Below are 26712 nucleotides of genomic sequence, written 5' to 3' on the forward strand. Positions count from 1 at the left end.
ACCTCACCCTTACCCTTACCATCCTCCTCCTTCCTTGATTCATTCCATTCCAGCACCCTCATCCGACCTCTCTCTCTGCTGACCCATCCCTTATCTCCCAGCCTCTCCATCACTGCTGACCCTACACCGTTCACCCTCTCCTGAACTCCTCGTTGGCTTCACCCTCACCTTGTCCATCTACTTCCAAAGCCTCCAAAACCGATGGACTGAAGCAGAGACCCTGATATCAGAAGCTGGAAATGAGAGAGGGAGGAAAAAGAGTAGAGGGGAAGAAGAGGTGAGCGGAGAGAAGGGGAGTTAGAAAATGTCAAGAGTGAGTGACAGGCGAAATCATAGAAGTTGGAGGGGTGGCTACGTATACTGTATAGATATGAGCTATGGGATTTATTTTCAAAGTAAGTACACACACACACACACACACACACACACACAGACACACACACACACACACACACACACACACACACACACACACACACACACACACACACACACACCAGTCTACCAGAGCTAGATGACAAGAAAATGGTCACACTGGGCTGGACAGGCAAGCTCATAGGACACACACACACACACACACACACACACACACACACACACACACACACACACACACACACACACACACACACACACACAGCACAATTACGCTCTTAATTCCTGGCTGCTTTCACTCAAAATTAAATCCAACACAGAGCACAGTAAACACTAACCTCTGCACAACAACAATTTGGTAATTTAATTACCTTTTGAAACTGAACTGAACAATCAACAGAAAGTTGTGGCTTACAACCTGCCAATAAATTCGGTGCATAAACCATATAAGTCTATGATAAGATGTACATTCAGTGTTTCAGCATCTAAATAAGGTATAAAGAGTTGGTGTTATTTGGCTCAGGTAGATTACTACTTCCACAACAGTCCACTTTCTAATGATTATTTGAATGATTGATAAATCTGACATGTTTTTCCTGACTGATCACTTTTTCTTAGCACTTAGTCAATAAAATGTGAAAATTGTCCATCACAAATTCTCAAAGCCCTAACTGACGTCTTCAAATTAGGGATGCACCGAATCCAGATTTTTGGGGTTCGGCCGAATACTGAATCCACTGGTTAAGATTCTGCCGAATCCGAAACCGAAAAACCGAATCCTACTCCCATCCTCAGTCCATTACCACACACATTTATGAAGTAAACCAGGTCCACAGCCTCTAAAATAGTTAAATGTAACAACGTAATGTTGAAATCACACGCTCTTTACATTGTAGAAAAGCACATCGCTATCGCCAGATGAGTGACAATTTTCTCTAACCAGTGTATGATGAAGGCATGTTGGGTGGGTGAAATTAGAAAGCTAATGTTAGCTAACGAGCAGCAGCCACCACGAGACAAATCGGCATTGCAAACTGAACATGTAGCTCAACTTGAATCGCCTTCTTTTGACTGAAAGTACTGCCAAACAACACATTTTCACTTTCTCACAGCCGACTGCATTGAACGCTCCAACTACCTAAACACCTTACCGTAATCAATGGCGGCGTCATTACGTCGACCAGCGTAGCGCGTGTAGTGCAAACGTAGGGTTCGGTTCGGTGGAAAAAAGATTCTAAGGTTCGGCATGAACCGAACCCCGTCAAAAAGCCCAATATTCAGCCGAACCCGAAGCTGAATCCTGAATTCGGTGCATCCCTACTTCAAATAGCCTGTTTTGTCAAACCTACAGCCTGAAAGCCAAAGACACCTAAAACACGTTATTTATATATTGTGTCATGCACATTAAATGGCCAGGCCATGAAGACACAAAAAATACTGTTGCAATGATGAAATATGTGTCAGACAAGAACATAACTTCTTACATATAGCATTCAATTGCAAACAAAGACCTTTTCCTTCTGTCCAATTGAGCTTGACAAATAAAATCTGCAACAAAGAAGGTTCCTTCCCTAAAACACAGCTCAAGTTTTTTTTTTTTAATCATCCAACCCGAAGAACTAATCAGAAATTAAGGACGTTACATAAACGTGTAGCCCTTAAATGGACCCGTAAACCTGAATGTTTCTATAGCTAATGGTAATGTACCTGAATGTAACAGATCCATACATAGCTTTATTGTTTTACATAATTATATTAAACCGAGAAAGGAGCAAATCCTTTCATTCAAGAAGCTGGAACAAGCAAATATTTGGCAGTTCCTCCTTGATGAATCAATTAAATGATTAATCGCTTTTTAAAATCGATTGATTCCCCGAGCGACATGTTTTGGCATCAATCTTCTTCACAAAATGCCCACAGGCAACTACCTCTAACAACGTACTGTATGAGCATTCCTACAGCCAACACAGAGTTTTGATAGTGAATCGGTAATGAGTGCAGCCAACACTGAGGATGAGCTGGAAACCAGTAGCATGACAGGAATAAGGGAATACATGAGTTCATAGGGATGGAGTTCATTAACCACATATACATACATTTATGTTTTGCTGTGTGTAACTGCACGCAGACATTGAAGTGCATGCACACACACAAAAACACCCGATCACAGGTGTGGTGAATGTATTCCATTAGTGGGTGCTATAGGTACCAGCACTTTGGCTGTGCTCAGTCTCTAATGGCCTCGGTCCTGGAGCCCTCCGGTGATCTCACAAATGCACTGTAGTTGTAATTAAACTTTTTAGTGGTCACTACTTATTCTTTCATGTTTTATAAAAAACGTATTCATTACTAAATCACATTAGTTGTTTGTAATAATCAGCTAAAGTATGCAGTGCACAGATCATGTCAAGCAGAGATAACTAAGGACGTTAAGTTTCTGTATGGGAGATGCAAGGTCATTTGAACTGTTCTGTGCTGAAGCAGTGCAAAGGCTCATGGGAGAAAAAAAAATATGTTCTGAAAGGTGTCTGTCCTAGTTAAAGTGTGTTGTAATAATGTTCTGTTAATGTTTTGGGTGTGCATTTATGTTACCTGGGTTTTTGTATGGTTGATTCAGTGTTCATGTTTATCTACATTTATTGTTGCACCATTACCGAGACCCGGTTGGGACTGATGTTCAATGTCAAACTCAAAGATTGGAAATTATTATTTCTATCACTTGGGTGAAACTTTCTATGCAGCACAATACATTTGATAACTTCAATATTTTGTGGTCTTTGTAATCTTATCTGTTTTTTGGAACAGAAGTATTGATCACACTGTTCTTAAAATCATGCTGATACAAAGGAAAATTAACAAATTAATTCTTTAATAGTGATAAGTAGCTTAAAGTTGATTTGTAATGTTTCTTCGCATGTTTAAAGTGACTGTATGTAGCTTTTACACATTTCTGAAACCGTGTAATGTTCCAATTGATGATCATAAATGACCTGTAACAGTAAACGAGACTAACAGTGAAAAGAACGCTAGTTTTATATAGTTTCTATTTATGCCTCTGCCCGGGTCCGATGTTTTCACAAAATGATTTAAGGCAGGTAGACGGCGCTACAGAGCACACATTCTGACGGGTCACACCGGAAAAGCCTGTGTTGTTGTATCCAGCCAGGTAAAGGGTGGCAGGAGATTTCTTCATATAGACCTAATTGTATTTTAATTTTATTTTAGAAGTTATCTGCTGTAGTTATGGCTGATACTGGGGCAGGGCCATCACAGAAAAGAAGGAAATTAAACAAAGAACAACTAAAAGCTAAAAGGGAAAGTGAAAGACGGGCAAAACCGAGTCAATCTCGGTCGGGCTTTCAACAGATGGAGACAATTATGGGATTGTAAAAGATTCAAAAACGTCCCCGGACTGGTCCTCAGGTATGTAACATGTCTATGTCATTCATAAAATAACTTTACAATGCGCGATGTGGTTGTACGCCAGTAGCCAACATTAATTTACGCCCCCCTTCCATTTAGCGCGGACATTTTATTCCTTGTAGTCCATGTTTGTGTTAGCCTACGATTTTCTTTTCCCTTGTTCCCCTGTAACGTTACTTTGAGTGTGGCACTCCATTGGTCGCCCATGTTTACATAGCGGGGGGTCAGATGTAACCTACATTACACAACTTTGGTTGTATGTTAGACAATCACAAACTGTACTGTAAGTATTATTATTATCACTCTAGACTATATCCACGACGTTCCACTTCCGGGATTGCTCCGGTGCCGCCGGAAGTCCCTCTTTTCGGCCGGATGTCCGTTATCTTCTGCTAACTGCTCCTCAGAACTCTGCAGGGTAAATCCAGACAGCTAGCTAGACTATCTGTTCAATCTGAGGTTTCTGTTGCATAACTAAAACTACTTTTGAACGTACAAATGTTCCACCAAAAGTTCCTTCCCGTGGCTATTTTGCAGCGGTACCGTGGTGCCGCTCGGCGCTTAGCACCGGCCAAGACAATTGTGATTGGTTTAAAGAAATGCCAATAAACCAGAGCATGTTTTTTCTCCCTTCCCGGAATGCTGTGTGGACTAGCCAGACCCTCCTCCGCGGCGCTGTGGAGGAAGGTCTGGCAAAGCGAGACTATTACCACTCTAGTTAAATAATAGGACTGCTTCTGCTAACACTGTCTCAATTATTTTTGTCAAAACAAATAAATGAGTTCATCTCTGTATTCAGTTGTATTCTCACTGAATTATTATTCATATTCAAGTGTGTTTCCTCATTAGCTGTGGCCGTCACATTGCAGACAGAGGTCAGGGTCCCTGCAGTATCATGTCGGGCCACTGGACCTTTACTCCCCCCTGTATACAGTCAGGTCAGAGCTATGTGACAGCTGTGTGCCCCTCCTGCTCTCTTCCTGGCAGCTGCTGCTGCCTCTGGCCCTCCTCCGGATGAGCCACATTTAACCCAAACTGGCCCCGACTGGAAATTAGCGTTGCCGTTAATAATGACATGTCGTAGAGGTTAACACACTTTTACCTTGGGAAAATAGAAATGGCGAACTTGCAATTTCATCCTGTGTTCTGTTCTCTAAAAAGCTGTTTTCATTCAACTGTCAAATTATTTATTTCTTTTAAATAATGAATTCCATCAGCTGGGAAATAAACAGGCTTAAATAAATGTTTAGCCAGAAATGACAAGTAAATGGAGTAAATCTGTCACGAATTGATTAGCATGGGACAAGTTGTTTGTTAATTAAGCTAATGTCATATTTCTTTTCAGCTGGACCAAACAGGACCATATGTTCCCATGCATTTGTGTCTAAGTGACTAATGTGAACAATAATCTTGGAAATTGGTCCAGTATTGAGCGAGAAGAATGTCCGGCAGCCACGGACTGGGCTGCTATGTAATCCTATAGGGAAAATGTACGTCTACAAAAAGTGGTGTTTTTGCCACCGACAGGCTCAGTTTGTTATTCTTACGAAGAAATGTGTTCTTAAACCCCACTTACGCACATTTTATTAAGATTCTGACATTCACTAATGTTTTCTTATTTTGGATTTGTTCTTAGCTAAGAACGAAATCTACGAACACTGAAGAGCACTCTTACGCACATTTGAGTGATGACCATTTGCTCTAAATAACTGGTTACTGCATTTTATTTAATTCTACAGTCGTTTACAATTATAGTATTTACTGTAATGTATTTCTGACCGTTTGTTGAAAAAAAAATCATTATGCAAAGAAACACAAACACTGCAATTTACATCAGCAATTAAACTGATTAAATCCTGCGTTATTTGGTGATTGATCGCGCTATTTATAGGGTCAGTGGTGGAATGTAATGAAGCACAAATACTTCGTTACTGTATTTACGTACATTTTTCACGTATCTGTACTTTACTTAAGTAGAATCAAGTGCATAATTTTGACTTTTACTTTGTTACATTTTGCTGCAATTATCTATACTTTCCACTACATTTATACAACGTTCCGTTACATTTTCTGATCAGTTTTTCCCCCTGCCAAAACGCTGCTGACCCTCGGTCAGCCTCCGGTAAAAGTGAAAATGAAAGTTTGTTTTTATTATTCCCGTTTTTAAATCATAGTTGCTATATCTATTTCTCTCCACAGCGTCGTTTACTTCTCCGCCAGGCTGTGTAAGGCGCGTTCATATCTTATTTATTTGGCTGGACCTCTTCACATCTGCCTCCCCATTCCCGCTGCTTAACACACTTTATTGGCTTACGCTTCCATGGTTAAAGGAATAAAAAAACGTCTTAAAATCAATCCATGAATAAAACCAACCGCATTCCGATTCTAACAACATGTTTCCGTTTTATGCTGGTTAGGATAGGAACTTTTCTTTAAAAGCCAGGCCTTGTTGGTGGTAGTGGACATTTTACCATTTAAAATGGTAATATGCAAATAAGATTAAGAGAATAACTCGTTATGCAAGTACTTTTACTTTTAATACTTAAAGTACATTTAAAACCAGGTACTTTTTACTTTTACTTAAGTAGGGTTGTCATTGTGGCACTTCTATTTTTACTAAAGTAAATATGTTTTCTGGTCATTTGTACTGAGATTCAGTACTTCCTCCACCACTGCAACGTACAAGTCATCTGCGACTCCGACAGCCATCTCAGCGCTTCCCAGGAGATGCACAGGAAGTGTCATGTCCTTATATGGGAATTTGCGGGGCATTTCTTATGCTAATTAGGAACAACTGGCACGCGCTTTCAATTACGAAGACGTGGGATTCATCAATCCTAAGAACACCGGTGCGAACAATTCTACTGTTTAAGAACATGTCATGAATCCGACGTAGACTTTTCTTAGAAACTTTCTTAAGAACATATTTAAGAGAAAACTTAGGAAGATATTGGTGAATGAGGCCCATTGTGTTGACCTGGCATCAGTAAGTTACACATGAAAGCATGGCAGGATAACAGCAACTTCTCCATCCCTCCATAATGTAGTCAGACACTTACAATAAAAATCCGAGCCTGACAGTGGCAAAAACAAGCACATTTCGTTGACGTACAATGGCTCAATAATTAGTTTCAAATGCATGGAACAATAGGGTCCAGGTTGGAAAATACCAACATTACCTTTTAAGTTTTTCAAGTAATGGCCTCACTTCATAATATTCTGTTATAACTGTTGTGCAAAACGATAAATATTTGTATTTGGCTGATTTAATTAAACCTACATAATTTCTTATTTGTATTGTCAATTATATTGGTTGTATAATGACTCGCCTGCTTCCTATTTTGCAAAAATTCTGATTCCATGCACTAATTTGATGAAAAAAAACTTTGGACTTAACCCAAACTTAGTGTTGCGTGGGGCTGCAATGAAGCATAAGCAGCGAGGTCAATGTAAATGGGTTTATCAAGGTTTTTTTTTCTGGAAACATGCGCTGTGACGATAACCTGACTCCGCCAGATGGATTGCTTCGCATTTGCTCGGCATATCCATCTGGGAACTTTCCGTTGGAGAACTTTTGGGAAGGGGCGAAAATACTGGTTAGCTGATTGGATAAACCATCTGTCTATCACCACCTATGTTGGTGATAGACGGGCCAAATTAACCAATCAGATCAAACTGTTGCCGAAACCAGTCGGGAGAAGAACAAAAACATCTTTTCCTCTGAGAAAAGCCTGCCATGGAGATACACAAACAACATGGCAGCGACAGCGGCTAATATTAGTTATTTTCTTAACTAGTCATTTCATTACTTACTTAACCGTAATCTCCGACGAAATGACCGGCAGCACATGGTGCTCTTTACCCGGCTCAAAGTCACTTATCCTCGAATAACTGAACCACGAACTACCGCTGACCTGACGGAGCGAGTATTGGACGGAGCACCATGGAGCACCGTCAGCTGTTGAGACCATAGTTGAGACCCGGTGTTGAGGAACTCGGTTGCAGCTCAACACATCTACTAGAACGCACCATTAAGCCGCTGATACGACCGAGCTGTGACGGAGGTCTGTAGCGGCTTAAACAACTAGCAATCGCCGCTTTATAGCACGGAGCTCCTCTTCAATGTTTTTATTTATTTTTATTTTTTACCGCTAGTTACTACGAAGGAGCTTGCTACAGGTATGCTACACTAATGAGACCATGGCATGTTAATGTACGTTACTCAGCAACAGGTGAAAACAGGAGCAAGTCAAACTACTAAACAACTAAAGTCAAAATGAATTGAACTTTTACTGAGGAACGAGAAGTGAATTACCTGTATGTGTGAAAATCTCACGCATATCTCACGCATCCTTTTAGTTGTTGTTGATAGCATAATTATATAATTTGTTGAATATATAGCATAATATCATTTTGTCATTCTTTTACGGAGGGCGCCCCCCCCCAATACAATGGTAGGGAAAACACTCAAATGAATTTGCATAAAATTGGCATGAATAATCATAATGGTATACATGTCCCGTGTGTGTGTGTGTGTGTGTGTGTGTGTGTGTGTGTGTGTGTGTGTGTGTGTGTGTGTGTGTGTGTGTGTGTGTGTGAGTGATCTTGTCATTTATTTGTCATCTGCAGATTGATTTTAAGTAGGGGTGAAGAATCGATTTAAATCATTAATCAGATTTTTGAGGGCATATCGCCGAGCCCTACTTCCTACTAACACAGTGTATGTCGGGCAAACCCACAGCTGACAACCATGCAGCTAAACTAATTGATGTGGTTGCTAACTCTCCCAGAAGGGTGGACATGGACTTAGTCGGCTGATTGTTAACGGTTAATAAGCGGTTAACACGGGCGGGCTATCGGTCAGGACAAAAAATCTAAATATGCATCCCATCAGGATAAATAGAGAACATGAAGTCCTGTGGGATTGAATGGGTTGTTTCGCCCTGAAGCCCAAGTAGTTGTGTGAAGTCACTACCTTATTAAGTCAAAAAGCAAAAGGCTATGAATCTGAACAAATTTAGGTATTGCCCTTCTCAAGCTGACCATCCCAAAAATGCACCAGAATACAGGAAATCACATCTATCACATTAAAAAATTTCTGGGGGCGCCCCCCCAGACGCCCCCCCTCACGGTGTGCACCCACTTTTGCACAAATAGAGTAGGGGGGGAGGGTCTTTATGCATCTGTGCTCAGGGGGACAGTAGTTCATACTCTGTCACTGTATTAATACATAACCTCACTGTATTAATTTATAATGTAACATTATAGCGTGACATTTGTGTCAATAATCGTCAAGCACAGGTGACTCCGCGTGGTGGGAGGGGGGGCCCCCAAATCAAATTCTGCTTAGGGCCCCCAAAAGGCTCGGGCCGGCACTGAGTGGAGCTTTTAGGGCCCCACATTTGTCAGCGCTGGAGAGAACACCGCTGACAGCAGACTCTTTTGCACACACTGTACCACACCTCTGATGGATGGCAAAATATATGACAGGATTTTTTCTTCATCTACCTCACAGATCACACCCCGACTCAAAGACAGAGGCAGAAATAAAAAAAAGAGAGTGGAAAGAATTGTATTGTGCACATGTGTCTGCGGCACGTGTGTTTGTTCTATGAAAGACACCTTGAAGGAGGAAGGAGACCACTGAGGCTTTACATCTCAAAACTCACTTTTAGTCTCTTTCTCTCTGCTCCCTCTCCTCTGTCGCAAAGCACCAATCTCTCCATCGCATCCCAGTGTGACTCAGCACCCCACTGATCAAACACCATCTAGTCTCTTCCTCTCTTTCATTTCCATCTCACTCTCTCCCATTCTCTTCCTTTCTTTCTGACAGACAGGCGAAAGGCGTCCACGCACAAACAGCTTCCCAAAATGCCCCCCTGAGGGACCGACCCTGTATTCTTGAAAAGTCAAACGCGCCCTCCAGGAGAAGGCTTCATAGAAAAAGTAGTAAATAACTAGCAAGAGAGAAAATAACAAGGTAATATCACAAACACAACTCTCTCTATATTAATTTCCCCTTATTTCCTCAAGCAGCAGTGCATAGCTCGCAGAAAGTATACCGGGAGATAATGGGGCATATTTTTCTGTATGACTTTTTTCTGCTACACTGTCCCTAAAACCTTGAAAAGGCTGACAAGCACAAACAGTCACAGGCTTATAAACCTACATTATGAAAGAGAAAGTTTTCTATAAAGTCCAAGTGTCTGTCATTCCTTTTAACTGTAAAAGTGTTACATATTATTCTGATAGATGTGATATTATTCTGATAGACCAGGCCAATCTCAGATGAGCTGCCCGACAGTCCAGAAGAGTAGTGATCATGATTGAATGGATAACACTGATAGTTATTAGTGCAGTGGCTTGTGGGGAAGCTAAATAATCACAGCTGTGATTAGGTTTCATGAGAGCATGACATGAGATCAAATGACGATATCAGAGGGGCATCAGAGGAAAGAGGAAGAAAAGATAAAGAGAACTGTGGTGGTGATCTTATCGTTGTGGTCGGTTTTCAGTGGTTAAAGGAACACGCTGACTTATTGGGACTTTAGCTCATTCACCGTAACCCCCAGAGTTAGATAAGTCGATACATACCCTCCTCATCTCTGTGCGTGTTGTAATTTTGTCAGAGACATCCACCGCTAGCCTAGCTTAGCACAGATCCTGGAGGTAACCGGCTCCAACTAGCCTACTGCTCCCAATAAGTGACAAAATAACGCCAACATTTTCCTATTTACATGTTGTGATTTGTATAGTCAAAGGGTGTACAAATAACAAGGTCACATGAGACACAGCCATCTTCTAAGCATATACATACTGGGAATTATATTCTCAGAAGCCGAAGAACTGCTATTTCTGCTACTTGGGCGGAGTGATTTGCTTGCAGCACCTGAGAAGCCCCGTGGTGAGGAGCAGAGAGTTTTTGGCTGCTGTCTGTAGATTCCTTCATGCACAACTTGTATTCTTTCGGATGTTTCATACGCAAATGTTTTAAAAGCAGCGATGTTGTGTATTATTTCGGGTCCTTGCCACCATGAGACAAATTGAACATGTAGCTCGACTTGAATCGCCTTCTTTTTACTGAAAGTACTTCCAAACAACACTTTTTCTGCTCACGAGTTCCATTTTTACTTTCTCACAGCCTACTGCATTGAACGCTCCACCTACCTAAACACCTTCCCGTAATCAACGGCGGCGTCATTACGTCAACCAGCGTAGCGCGCGTAGTGCAAGCGTAGGGTTTGGTTCGGTGGAAATATATTCTAAGGTTCGGCAGAAACCGAACCCCGTCAAAAAGCCCAATATTCAGCCGAAACCAAATCCTGGATTCGGTGCATCCCTAAAATCTATGATCTATGTACCTTTGCCCTTTTTTTGTCCTATTTTTAAAATGCTTTTGCTCCAAACAAAATGTTTTATTGTCACCAGTCATCTCAGAGCTGGTTGGCTTGGTTCATGGTCTAAAACTCTATATAAGCATTTTCTGAATCCCTTCCAGAAACAGAGCCGTTCATAAAGTGGGTGGTCACTGTTGAGCTCCATATACAATATGAGTCAGGCGACTAGCATCACCTCAACAAATTGTAAGTCATTTTAAAAAATGTTGTTGAGGCTGGGATGTTTTATATTTAAACACTATTTAGACATTTTGATTCATGTGATCTTTTGAACTGCACTACCACAGTCTATTTTCCCTGTTTACAGTGATTGAAAAAATGACTGTGCTGTCATGATTGCTCATTTTTATTATTCCAAAATTAAATGTGGCTGCACCCACTATCAATGGAGTATCATCATAAAATGGAGTAATTACTACCTTTTACACCTGTCACAATCCATAGTGTATGAGTTGGCTGTGTATATTCTTGGCTGTCAATAGGTACGTTCACCCGGTGCTTGATTTTGGAATAAAAACCTGCCAACAGTGGCAGTTCTGGATGTTTTTTCTGTTGTAGATTAACTTTCATTCTTTTTCTGTGATTCCAAAACAGATTCATGGATGTTTATCTGCGACACACTTACAACTATTACTATTCTTATGTCATATCTGTAAGTTCAGATTTGACAGAGTTATGACTCGAGAGGGGTGTGAGAGAAACGGTGAGACATTTGTACCTCTTTTCTGTGTGGCCACCTTGCACCGGCATGCTGTTGACAATTGCCTATGTCACCTGTACAATAAACTGCTACAGGTTGCCAGTGTTAATAGCATGCACCTGCAGCCTTTAAGGCTTTGCTTCAATCATGCACAAAATCATGGCTGGACCCTTCACAGACAGAAATCTGAGCTCTTATCCAGCAACTTTCTAACTGAACTAGACCGCAAGTACCACAGTGATTTGACTGATCCGTATAAAATACAGTTTTGTCATCAGCATCATCAGACAATTGAGTGTTTCCGCTATGAGTTACATCCACTCGGTGACAGCAGGTGACCATTTTGAGTGCCACAGCAATCCCTGGTCGCATGCCACCTTAAATATTAATGACTCCTATGTGTTCAACACAGAAAGGTGTTCACATTTTAAATATGTGGAAAACCCTGAGTTGAGGTATAAGAAGTGGTATTGTGAGAGAAAAAGTTGGATCTCTCCATCTCTACCTATAACTACATCATATAGAGCTCAGCGTAAGTTCTTTCAGTAAGACTTCAGTAACCTTTTGCATCACTCCTAGTTGATCAGCTGTCTCTAGGCATTCACTTGTCAGTAACCAATCAGATTCAGCTTTTCACTTTTCAATTAAACCAATCAGATTCAGCCATGTATTTCACAAGCCAATCACAGCATGACATCCCGTTTTAAATCTGGTCTTCCCTCTGTGGTTGTCGGCAGTTGTCATTTCAGGAATAGAGTGCGTCCCGCCTCCTCCCCTTCAACCACCGGTCGTCTCACCCATGTACCCTGGGTATTCGTCGGCTAACTACCCCCTTGCCACTCTCGATTGGTTCCTGTGCACTTCACCACCACCACCACCAGTGTTTGGACTCCATCGGGGGATATGTCTGGGTTTCCCTACCCCTTTAAAACATATGGAGTCTAATCTCCAAAGACTTTGCACATTTCATATTTTCGTCTTGTAACAATAAATCTTTTCATATTTGCAAGGAAGTCTCTCCTGATTGAAGTATGTATTTGGTCTGTGCCGCTGAGTACCGTCCCAATCCAGGCCACTCACCAAAGTCTAAATGTTCTTTTTTTTTTTTTTACTTCCCCCTTTAAATACATCCATGAACCCTCAGAAGAGTGCGTTTCCCTTGTGTTTCTCCTTCCCTGCGTTCCCACTGCTCCTCTGTCTGTCTGTCTGTTTTTTTTATGTTTTGTCTGTGTGTGTGTGTGTGTGTATGTTTGTGTGTTGGCGTGGGCATGGTCTCGCTTCCTCATTCTCCTGGCTCTGCTCGTGCACACCTGTCTACAATCAGCTCATCACCTCTCCCAGTCTGCTCACCTGCCTCTCATCAGCTCATTAGCTTGCAGTATATCTACCCTGGCACTTCAACTATTCTTGTTGTTTCAACCACAGTGTATCATCACCCACTTGCCTGTCTTCCTGCTTGTCTCCCTGCCTATACCTGCCAGCAACCTCCTAGCCTCCAAGCTACCCCTGCCAGCCGCTTCCCCTCATTCCACAATCACGCCAGCCCTGTTATGCATTATTTCTATTCTTCCCCACTGCCACCGGATTCCCATTCCCTGCCGTCAGTCCTTCATTCAGATCCTCCTCTACGATAAAGAACTCTTTTCTTACCACCACCACCACCACCACGAAAGTCATATAGTCATAATTTTAGTGCCGGCTTTGTCACTTGAAGGTAAACTTAGGGTCAACTTTAAGTTCTTTATAAAGAACAAAGCTGGCATATAGGGGTGAAAAACAAAAATAATGGCCACTAAGTCACTTCCTCTCTTGATATCAATATTGCAAGCTTGAGAGCTGGCGTATGCATGTCACCATCAGTGATGCCTGGCAACAATGCCTTCAGGATCTCCTGCATTATTCAGAGAGCCCAACAAGCGCTAGGGCTCTGCCATTATCTATTTAAATCTGAGAGCAGGCATGTCCCTCTGAAAGCGTGTACTTGCACCGCCACCTGCCCCTCTTACAAGAGATTTAGAGGGCTGTAGAGAGGAGGCAAGGGACTGCTTGACGTAAAAGAGGAAAACATGCTAAGGGAGTGTGATGGGGAGGCTGAAATGTTTTTGTTGGGGGGTTGACAAAGAGGCGGAGAGGTAGACTTTTCAACTAGATGAGGACGAAGGCTGGGGAAGAAGCATGGCAGCTATTAGAATTAGAAAATAAATCTAGAAAATGGAGGCAGGGTAAGAAGCGATGGAGGCAGATATTAACAGGGCGTTAGGGAAATGGGCAGAAGATGAGATGGGGGGAGAAGTGTTAAGAATGAGATGATGAATGGAGCGAAGAAAAAAGGATGAAAGATGAAGGAAGGAGGAAGCATTAAAGGGGAGGAATGCAAAGTGAAAAATGAAAGTTAAAATAATAGGGAAGAGGAGATAGCAGGCAGGAAGGGAGCCATAAAAGGAGAGAGGAGCCGAAGGAATGCGTAACTTAGAATTGAGCAAAAGAAGAGGAAAGGCACACAGACATTTTAAAAAGTGATGCACCTTGAGGAGAGAATGTGGGTAAATGAAATGAATAGCTACCCTATGATGTAGCATTTAAAGACTACTCCTCTCTATCATTTCATATCTCTCTCCCGCCCACCTCGCTCCCCTCTATCACCCATTCATGAAATGCCATCCCTTCATCCTGAGTCATTGTCGCAATTGCTCATCCACTCCATTAAGGCCATCATCCCACCCTCCTTTATTCGTGCTTTCCCCCTCGTGCTTCTCCATCCTCTGATCATCTTCAGGTGAAAAACGTCCCTCATCGTGCCAGAGTGAGGGGAAAGCCATGCCGCAACCATAAAAACATCAAGTTTAACACTCATTTAATCTAGCATCAAGTCTTCCCATTTACTTGCCACTGGGGAGAGATAATTTCATATTCAATCAATCAACTTGTTTCAAGGCTTTTCACATGATCCACATGATTCTGTAGGCTACGCTACATGCTTTTGAGTGATGTTACTTGATTTTTGTGCTTTGGAAAAAACTAAAACAGAAAAATTGAGAGGAATGGATTAAAACAGTGTGTTCATCTGCTCTAACAGCTGCAAATATTAGCATACACCAGCTAACTAGCTTACTAACTTCAGTAGTAACCTAGTATCACATTTAGTATTTAAATTTTAATTTACTGTACTAAAGCCTATTACTGAGAAACTAGTTAACCACCCTTCCACATAATCAACCAAAGAGGATGCTGACTTTTCACTTGGAACCGTTAACTTTAGCCTTTGCCTTTAGCATTATGTATAGGGTGACCAGATTTCCCGGAGCTAAAACCAGGACACTTTGCGCGTGACCGTAGTGCTCGTGCACGCGCACGCTTTTTAACATGTGCCAGCCCAGGTCAGACATATACACAGACAGTTACTTCATTATTTTAATCGTAGGCTCCTCATCTAATAAGTATTTTTTCCTGTAAAATTAACTAAATTGCAGCAACAGTCTTATTCAGTTTAGATTGAGATTTCTGTTGAGATTTTTTCTAAAAAAAGATTCTTTGAAGTGTTATTTATTCCACTAACACCAAAAGAACTAAAATGATTTATTGAAATTTTTTAGCATTAAACACTATTTCCTGCATTCTGGTGAATTTTTATGCACCTATTTCTATCTTTTTCTGAATCAATGTATGCTGCAAATATCTTTATGTAAAGAGAAACACAGATTACAATCAAAACATAAAAATATAATGGAATATATTGAAGTAAGGCTCTCAGGCATTCTGCATTACTTTGAACTATTTATTCTCCTGTAGATGTGCTTTTCTAATTATATCTGAGTCCGCACACATGTAGCCTAGCATAATTTACTCCTCCCTCCTGTTTTGTGTCTTTTGTTGTTAATGTATTAATAAATCCCTGGACTGTAATATTTCAGATGTGTTTGAGCAATGTCCAAAATTTTGTGCACATTCAAAATACAGTATATCTGTGTTCTCTGAGGTTTGGAGGAGTCATGATACTTTGAGAAAAATAAAGTTATAATAGGCTATTACAAGAATAAAGTCACTATCTTTCAGAAAATAATCTATACCTGCACCATAGTCTGCTGTGCATTACGTGATTGCTCTGCTGATACGGTAGATCTCAGACCTTCTGACAGACACAGAGCCCCGTTTGGTTGTCTGAATGAGACAAAGAGTTTAGCTAGGGAAGTGGCTGTACGCTGCTATACATCGGAGGAGGAAACCCGAAACTACTGCAGAAATACACGCAGTACAAACGCAACACATCTGCCGCAGTATGTTAACAGCTGAGCGCAGCCATAAACCTGAAGCTGCACAGCTGTTTACAGTGAGAGTGGACACTAAGAGACCCACAGGTCTGCTTCAGAGCTCCGTGTGTCTGAGTCTGAACCATAGACTGGAAAGGTTACGTCACAGGAACTTCAAACTAAATCATTAGCATTGCGCTCCTAAACTTTGTGATGATGGCATCAATGTATTTTAGACTGATTTGGCTATGTTTCCTCCGAAAACTTCACCCGGCTTTCACAGCTTTCCTCACGGAGAGATGGTTACTAGGTCATAGCAACAAATACAGCATGGTTGGACCCCGCACGTAGCTGCCTGTTCTATTTGCCTCGGAAAAATAAACTGGACAAAGTTACATTCGGGGCTACATTCAAAACATTTGGGGCTGAAGACCCGGAAAAATCGGCTGACGCCGCTCCTGGTGTAAACAGGGACATTTTAGCGTCCTGACAGGCTTTTGTCGGGACTCGGGACAAGCAATTCAAAATCGGGACTGTCAAACCGGGACGTCTGGTCACCCTAATTATGTAGGCCTATGTAGCCATTGTGTGCATGGGTTCTTGTTTTAAAGTAAATCAGGTGGGAACAACAGTTAGCTGTAGACTGAGTTTTCATGGAACTCATGGAACTAGCATCAACAATTTAGCTAATTCTAGCTACCAGCTAGCAAAAGTTGTCATTTTAGCCGTCATCGGCTGTATGTGGAGTCCTCTTTTGGTTACTTCTGTGTGTAATTGAAGACCCATTCTTTAGAAAATAACTATTCGTCTGGATGATATTAGCAAATTTGAGGTGAAATGCTTACTTTTTCAGGAGATATGATTGACTGGTTATTGCGGAAAGTAATATGGCCGCCACGAGGCGTTTTTGCAATGGCTCCCTTTCTGAAAATGTTAAGCACCCTAAACTGTACAAGTGTACCAAATTTCATGCTTTTATGAAAAAGTGAACATAATTTTCACATATCATCCGAACTCACACTGTTCTGTGTGAGAAAGAAAGGTTGTCAGGCATAGTAACAGTAACTAAGGGGGGTTGGGGTTAGGGAACGGCCAATTTAATTCAGAAAAATAATTTTTTTTAGGATATTTTAAAGACATGTTTACTATACTTCTAATGGAATAACGGATTATTGCGCTCAGTAAGAGTACAAATATAGACGTTTTATGTCGGTCTTGATAAATAAGTCGTTTTATGATATTTTAATGGAAACTGGGTCCCAGCAATGCAGTCGTAGAAAAAATTAGTTTTTCACAACTGGGAGCCAACTGCTTATTTCTCCTGCACACAATTTTCATGGGAAATGCTGAGCAGAATGTGTGTATTTGTGTTGACAATCAGCCTACTATAGAATGTACAGTAAGCAAATACATCTCCTGGGCAGCGTTTCTCAAGCACATAACACCGGATATATCCTACGCTATTGTTTTCTACTGGGACTTACACACACACACACACACACACACACACACACACACACACACACACACACACACACACACACACACACACACACACACACTCTCTCTCTCTCTCTTTAGCCTACGACTTGTTGAACTCCCCATCATTTAACGCATGGTTGTGACTCATGGTCATCAATCACAAAATTCATCCATTCATCAATCATGAGAGAAGGCAAGATAGAAAACGCACCCATACAAACACACATTCCTCTATCAATATATGAATGGACTAATATATGATCAATTTCCAGAAGCACTTGAGCCACAGTCCTAAATTCAGCTTCTCTCATAGGCGAGTCTCTGTCTCTGATTTTAGCATGAAATGCTCAGTGATCATTCTGCCGCAGTTCTCCATGCAGCCCGTAATCATTGCAGCGCTTGCTCACTTATTCTGTCAGTCAGAGGGGAATGGAGAAGGCCAGCTGACACCCAACACCCACCCATTTTTTGCTCCTGCCCCACCCCTAAACTCCCCCCACACACACACACACATCAATAACCTGTCAAATAAACACTCACACAGGCGACTGAAGGCAAACAGACAACCCCAGCGTTTAAAGACACACATGCAGAAAGGCCAACTCGCCTGGCTAGAAATGGGCAGTGGACTTGGGCTTGGGGCTTGCTAGGGTGGAAAGGGGAACAATTTCATGCCCAAGTGCATCAGACAAGAGTACACTGTGAACACGAGCAAACATTTTTTCCACCCAGATAGGTTACATCAATTACCCTCGCCTCTTTAACCTTGCCGCTCGCCTGCAAGCTCTGTTTCAGGTCCCATCAGTGAGACAATTCAAACACAGAGTTTGTATTGGAGTGTTGGGGGCTGGGTGGGTATCTTTCTCTCCATTACATCATTTTGAGCACGCTGAGTGGCTCGTACATCTATTGTGAGTGTGTACTGCATGGATAGCGATTCTTAGTTTGGGTTGACCCATTATTCTGCAATAACGGAAGCGGGTGTGGTTAAATCATCATCATTTGGAGGGGGAAATCAAGGTGCTAAGTCTCCAGTAAGAGCAGCTCCATTATAGCAACAATGAAGGTATGTTTATGGATAAGAGGGGGAGTGCTGACAATTAAAAGATAAGTGTGAAGGATATGAAAATGCATCCATAGAGGGTGTTCATGTGTGCGGTATGCCCTCACTCCACCAAACCTGGATTACAATACAGGCCTCGCTTTTTTATTAGTGTTTGTCTTGTGGCCAACACGCCGAGCGTGCCAACAGAGAGTGGGGAAGAGGAAGCCCTTTTGACATGGGAGAAAAGATTAGCAGTAATATCACTACAAACCCACTTAGAAAATGTCAGGGTGGTATTGAGCACAATTGGAACAGCCTTAAAATCTATTTAATGCCATTTTATTGACTAAACTGACAATCATTATTTTGCTCAATGTACATTGGTATGCTTTCACCTTTTCAAAGTTACGAAGCTGAGCTAAGGCCAAGATATCCTGACTTCTCGTCCCTTGAAGCTTCATTCATAATGTTGACATTTGAATTATAAATCAACATTTGAATGCTGCACCAGGGTTGGGCAATTGTACGAATATATGGCTAAGTAGATCGGCAGTTATATTTTGGGGAGCAATGTTTTGGGCTGATTTTTGTCAATTTATTTAGCTAATTTAATGGTCTGCCTCCGCGGAACGAGCTGCATGCTGAGCAGCAACTCTCACTTGGCTCTCACAAAGACGCCAGCAATGGCAGAGAGAGCCAGCGGGGGAAAAGCCAGCATATTTTCACATCGAACTGTGAATTAAGGGTTTATTTCAAGCAAACCAGATTTAGGGTTAGTGATTGTAGGAACAGTGGAAAGACTAACAAAGACGAGTTATATTTTGTTTCTGTTGACTTTGACTAAAGTGTGTTTTACAAACGATGAGTTAACAAGGCAGTTAAGCAAGTTTGGTGAAAGAGGGAAAACTTGAGATTCAAAAGGTGTACGGTTGTTTTTTTCTGTTAAATAAGAAAACTCCATGCTTTTCGTTTTTAACAAAGCCTTTTCAGTTAATTTGAAGTCTCTGAGCCCATGCCAAGATCATCAGGGTTACTCTCTCAGACTTTGGAAAGCTCCCTCCAGAGCCACAGAGCATATTACACTTCTGTTTTAACAGGCTGAGTACTCCTCATAATGAGTGTATGTGTAAAATTGAAGGAGTGGCCCTTTTAACTTTTCCTATACCTAAACCTATGCATGTCTCTTGTCTCTCCTAACTGATGTGGGATGAAGAATGCAAGGGGGGCCTTAAAAATATTTTAGTCACTATATGAAATTTGACATAACTGAGTCATTCTACATGGAAAACTGGGATACAATGCACCTGCTTCAGTTTGCATATGCATTGTGTTCATGACTAATGTTTGTCTACAACAAGCTTGAAGATAGCAGATATTTCATCCACTTTCACCAACATTTATCCAAACCTGAATCCACTCCACATTAGAAAGACATGAATGCACCTGGTTATTTTAGCTTCAATAACAACATGCAGGATCTAATCATCTCATCTATGCTGGCCTGTGTTTCATAACGACCGTAATCTCCCTCCTTCCTTCATTTTGGCTCTGTGAGGGAGATACAACAGCAGGACAGGCAACATTTTAAATGACTAATGTTACATCCACTGATTAACTCAAAGGTAAATGTTGTTCTTTTAATTACCACAGGGATATTAGCAAGCAAGCCAGATTAGACCATACATCAGTCATGGTGGCCCCTGCAGAACCTGAGCTGATTATTACACTAGAAAAAAAAAATTGCATCCTGATTATTCAAATCACGAACCACACCCATGCCTCTCATCACTCCACTCCGCATCTGATCCTCCAGGATGACTTTCATCCACTTGAGTGTAGTATGCCTCAAATCTGTCATTGCTATTGTAATTGATTTGTTTTAACTTCAGTTGCCATTAGAGGTTAAATGATATGACTGCAAAAAACTGCTTCCATATTCATAAAAGTTGACTGGTTGATGTCTTGATCACCACACAACGTCTTTAAACCTTACCTCCATAAAGCACATGGATGACAGAACATGGAGTGCTTATATTGGGCATGAATGGCTACCAATCTACTGGTTGTGTCTGTGAGAGCCCAATAAAACACCCAGTGTTAGAGTTGAATGCTCTTTATTGATATGCAATATGCAAAATGGCCTCTTTATGGCTTAACACTCAGCGTGGTTTATAAGAGTCATGGCTGAAGGGGGGAGGAGAGAGATTAGCAGACAACATGAAGAGAGAGAAGCAGGGAGGGAATGTGTGCATAGCCAGCCCCTGCTACTCCAAATTGTTCTCATCGACAGCACCCATTCATCCAGATTTCAAATGAATGCACTATATCAACATGGAGAGATTTTCTTTCAAATAGCACTATCTCCTCTGCACTGCTTTTTCATGCAGCGGTCGGCTTTAGAGGTAACTGTAACAATATGGAAACTTCTTAAAGCCCTTCACCTTGTCATCCAGACCAGTACTGCTATCCCACTACTGCAGGATTTCAGCTCATAGCTTTGATATACTGTAGAGATGATAACCAAGTGCTTTGTTGCAAAGGGACACTCTTATCAGTGCCAGATTGTATTTGGGAGAATAAAGCAATGGTGATTCTGAAAGTTTTAAGTCCAAAGAAGCTTAATGAAAGGGAAATTGGATATGTAAGAAGATCCACAAACCATTACATTTCTCAATGATGTCCAGTGTATTACATTGAGCAAACCTTGTGTCAAGTCCAGAGACGTCGTTAGGCCTATTTTAGGGGGGCTGAAGCTTCCCCAAAATGTCCCTAAGCCCCCGTAAATAATAAGAACAATAACAATTTGATTTATCCTCATTCATATTTAGACGCAACAAATGAGAGCGAGAGAGAGAGAGATAGGTAGGTAGGTAGGTAGATAGATAGATAGATAGATAGATAGATAGATAGATAGATAGATAGATAGATAGATAGATAGATAGATAGATAGATAGATAGAAAAAAATAGCCATAAAGTCAGAAGTTAGACCAAAGTACAAAGAGTCGTGCTATCAAGATGATGCACCGCACCGTCTCGTTGCATTGATGTGAACTGGCAGCTTTCAGAGCGTTGCGAGTAACTGGAGGATTCGTCTCGTCTCGTCGCTACTCTTTGATCTAAACTCGCTATGCACCCTCCCCCCCATATTCTAAAACAATAGCAATCCCCATAGAATGTTCCTTCAATTCATTGAGCAGATGAGATGGCTATTGGAAGAGATTGGCAGGGCAGTTGATTCTGATTGAGGTCAGTAGTGGTCTATAGGTCTAAGGATTGTTTTGTTTACTTCTAACAATAAGCATTTGTTGGCAGGTCTAGATACTATGCATAGCCTAAACTAAATTATTTCATTATATTTATTATATATGCTAGCTACATTCTAACCAATTTAACTTTCCTCATTCATTGGCTGTCATAAATTAAATAAATATGTAGATGTTGCCTTAATGTATGCTAGGGTAAAGATGAGCACATGCCCACAGATACACATGTGAAAATAAAATGAAAGCAACCCTACATACAGTATATACAGTAATCATTACTCCAAATCTTTTATTCCTTCCGCCATCAGGTTATTGTATTCAGACAGTAGCCACTTTAAATAGGATCCATATTAATATCTTACATTATAAAGTATGCAGTGATACCTATTTTTTTCTTTTTCTTGTACTGCTATTTGTCATATTTGTTTACCTTACCAACTTATTAGCTGTCTGGCCTCTGTTTGTCTGTTTTTGGACATTTTGGATGTTGTTTCATGTGACCAATTTGCATTTCGAGGTCATGAAATTAGAATCAGGGTTTTTTTTTTATCTTAAAGGATAAGACAGAAGGAACAGAATAGAAATGGAAGAAGAGGATATGTCTGTCACTTTTTACTTGTTAACATATTGGTTTCTTGACTGGTTGTTGAAGTGTAGCTCTAATACGGTAACGAAAGATGTGAGTGCAAAGATTTTGCAAACGCAAGTTACAAATACCCTGGGGGCTAAGCCCCCCCATCTTTCAATCCTAGTGACGTCCCTGGTCAAGTTTCTTTTACATTTTTTAATCAAGCTGTCTACATAGCGTTCAAAGTAATGGCACTCATTTTTTTTGGCATCACTTGGGTTTGGAATTGTGGTCATTTTCTATAATTGTTAAACTGAGCTGGTAGTTTTTAACAACGCCAGAAGCATGGCTCTAGGGATGGCAATGTCAGTCTGTCAGACAGTCCACCACTTTGGTCCAGACTGAAATAGCTCAAGCACTATTAAATAGAATTGCCATGCATTTTTGTACAGACATTCATGTTCCCCAGAGTATGAGTCATACTGACTTCCATGTTTTCCTGATTTTTCATTTAGCATCATCTAGACATTTTTGGTATTTACTGAATGTCTTGACAACTGCTGAAAGGATTGCTATGATATTTGGTACAATTATTCATGGTTCCCAGTGGATAAATCCTCTTGACTTTCCTTCTCACGCCACCATGAGGTTGACATTTGCGGTTCTAATTGCAATATCTCAACAAATGTTAGATGGATTATCATGACATTTTCTACAGACTTTCAAACCGACCTTAAGATAAACTGCAATGATCTTTGGTGATCCCCCCGACTTTTCATCTAGCGCCACCATCAGGTAAAAATTCCAAATGCAAATGTGTCCAATACTTTAGTTTAAGACCAGAGACCTAGCCTGGTTGACACCAGACCCTTCTCAGTTGTAACTGAGATTGGGTCTGAGGAAGCTTCATTCACACCCCATTTCCAAAGGGGCGTCACCAACAGACGCCGCTCAAATGCCTCCGGGCACATTGGATAGTGCTTCAACCAATCAGACCAACGATCCGGGTGACGTAGCAGCGACAGCGGCATCAACGGGTTGCTGCGTTTCGGTGGCCGCCATGTTGAATGTAAACAAAAAGTTGCTTGCCGACGCTGCGCTATCGTCATCATGTAAAGCCCCCCTCAAAGATTGTGATTGGTACCTCAAATTGGAAATGGGCTTGAATGGGCTCTTGGTCAGAAGGTCTTGCAGCGGAAATCTTAAATTTGCCGGAAGGTGGTCAGGGTTTTCCCAGGCTACCAAATACCTGCAAAACTAATGCCATTCCCATCAGCCTTGGCTGGAATTTATGTTTAATGCTAATTAGCAAAAACTAAGATGGCGAACATGGTATAAACATTATACCTGCTTGACATCAGCATTTTTAGCAATGTCATTGTGAGCGTGTTAGCATACTGGTGTAAGCATTTAGCTCAATGTACAGAGTCACAGTGCCGTTAGCATTGCTGTAGACTCTTAATCCTGCCATTAGGCCTGTACAAGCACATATCAAATCAGTGTTGAACACAATCAATTAATGTTCTGAGTTGTGATATCCTGTAAGACATAAGACATTGAGCCACTTTATCCCAAGAAATTGAACTAAAACCTCTGTTTGTGTCATCTTTCTAGTATCATGAACCTTCAAGGTGTTGCTTGTCCCACTCCCTGCATCTTTTATTCTCTCTGTGTGCAGGAACCTTAAACAATGGCTGTGCTTAATCTTCATGCACCCATCAAGACAGAGCATCATTACCAAGTCTCTTATGTGATGGTGAAAAGAAATAATGGGATTTGTGCACCAGAATGAGCCCTGGCAAATTCAATCCTACACACTGCAAGAAATGTCTACCCCACATTGCTTATTCTTTTTTTTCTTATTTTCTTTTTTGCTTGTTTCAAAGAAAAGAAAATCACTTTTAAAGCTGAATGAGACTTGATAAGTCCACGCATGAACCAGCATTTTGAAATCATCTTAGTTTCTTAATGTCCTGTGTATTTCCAAGTGAATGAAGAAGAGATGTTTTGATTAGACGGAAGAGCATTTTCAGCGCTTTTAATTGCTGTTTGGAGTATTTATTTATGCCCACAGCACAATGAGTTATAATTAATAATGGAAATGTGATATACAGGTAAATAATGTAATTTCTATAGCATATATGTATATAAGTTAACAAAGTGGGGGAAAAAACTTTATTTCCCCTGTATCAACAATCTATTTTTCTGTGTAATCAGTCTCTGACCTGTCAAACTGACCCCTCTTTTCCATTTGATGGATAAAAATAAGCAGTGGGTCCTGCTTTATAACTGAACCCGCTGTTCCATCACACCATTTTCACATGTGACAGACTGCAGACAGAAAAGTGCAATTGATTGAGGAAAAGAGAGAAAGAGGAAACCAAAAGGATGCCGGAGGAAGTCAGCTGGATATGGCACATTCATACCAAAAAAATACTAATTTCATCTCTTGTGGTTTGAATCATGTCATGGGAGGATAGGTTTGAGTATTCAGGGCCGGTGTGCTACGTATGAAGCTCTGTCCTACTGTAGCTTTACAGATGGATTACACTGGCACTAAAACAACTACATTACCTGGTCAGTCAGTCAACACTCCACTTTGTTATCCAATCATATTTGATTTTATTTAATCAGGTTTTGGAGCCACGTGGTGTTGGACACAAGGGCGTTTTAGATAATGTATATCTCACACACAACATCAAAACCCTTTTAATGCATTACCTAAAGCAACCCCCCACCTACACATGTACTAACACACACTTAGTAAGATACAGCCTGGATTCCCAGTAATTGGGTGCAAAAAGCCATCTGTGGTGTACCCATAATTTCCCACAATCATCCTCTAAATCTAATTTCACATCACACACCATAGGAACACATATCAAAGCACACCTGCATGGTGTGGATGAGCCATGTTCTATGCCTGATCCATCTGACCTTTTCACACATTATCCAGATAATCCAACTAACGCCAAAAGATTCAGTGTGGCTGTGCCAAAAGAGGGGCTGTAGCATGCAGGAAAAGAGGTGGGAACTGAGATAATTTATGTGAAACCAGATGTTAAGAAGGATAATGGTCATCATCTTTCAAAGGAGCGCCAAAGGTGCATTAGAGAGGCAAAACCGCTCTGGAAAAGCTTTCCTCCTTTCATCATCTACAGTACACAGGTGGAGTAATAAATGTGCAGCATCCTAAACGACCCCCACTTTGCCATCAGCAGCCCCCTGGAGGATTCCAGGACCGGGGTGGTCCTGAGGAATCATCTCCTCCCTGTATCCAAAGCGCCATGCTCGTTCTACGCTCGTTCTATCTCCTAATTAAGCCGTTGTGCACCTCCTTGCTTTGCAGTGTAAACGCGACACTTCTGCAGCCAGCGCGAATTCCTCTCCGGGACATATACACACACACATACAACACACATAGCTTTCAGACACGCACAAGCGCGCTTTCACGGTCAGCGAACATTTACGCACGAATGAAAAACATGTCAGAGTCTTCTCCATATGTGTTTGGAAATTGCCAGCCAAATACCACTTGGTGCCTGTATGTTTGAGTGTGTGTATGTGAGGGGGGGGGGGACGTCCTGCCTTGGCAAATAGCGCAACTTCTCTTTTTATTTTTTTTCTCCTGTCAAGTTGACACAGCTGGGAGCACCGCTGACGGCACCCCGACCTGTCCCTGCTGTCCAAGGGAGTGCTGCGCCGCCGATACAAGCCAATATAGTCGTTATCTTTACCATACAGTCAAGAGGCAAAAGCCTGCTTACACTGCACGCACGGATAGTGAGCGTTCAAAGATGTGCACAGGAGCACCTCCATCCAACAGCTTCATGAGTGTCCTTACCTTTAAAGTCGAGGTTTCTTTGCGACGTTTTCACTCAACGTAATCTTTGTTGGAGTAACAGAGACAGAAACACACGCCTATTCCGCAGCTCTCCGATCGCTGTGAGGAAAACGGAGGTAGCAGAAACAGCAGTGAGAACCAGCGGTCTCTCTCTCTCTCTCTCTCTCTCTCTCTCTCTCTCTCTCTCTGGTTCACAGGGAGGGCTCCCCGCTGAAATATTACAGGCAACCGATTGGTCCACGGGATCCTCAGCGGCCCCTCTCCGCTGCTCTAGGAGGGGCCAAATAAAACCGCGGGGACCGAGAAGGCCAACACACTGCAAATCAATCACTCTATAAGCCATTCAGTTAAAGTGGCTAGTGATTTT

General features: G+C 41.5%; 1 protein-coding gene across 1 annotated transcript in view; it reads right to left on the reverse strand.

The window, feature by feature from the left end:
• Nucleotides 1-26492, reverse strand: part of dlgap3 (discs, large (Drosophila) homolog-associated protein 3) — a 141483-nt gene extending 114991 nt beyond the window's left edge. Inside the window, exon 1 of the mRNA XM_039821143.1 lies at nt 26346-26492. The gene's annotated coding sequence lies outside the window, so the exon portion shown is untranslated. The remainder of the gene's footprint in view (nt 1-26345) is intronic.
• Nucleotides 26493-26712: the final 220 nt, after the last annotated feature.

The sequence above is a fragment of the Perca fluviatilis genome, chromosome 13 (genome assembly GCF_010015445.1).
Source record: "Perca fluviatilis chromosome 13, GENO_Pfluv_1.0, whole genome shotgun sequence".
NCBI lineage: Eukaryota > Metazoa > Chordata > Actinopteri > Perciformes > Percidae > Perca > Perca fluviatilis.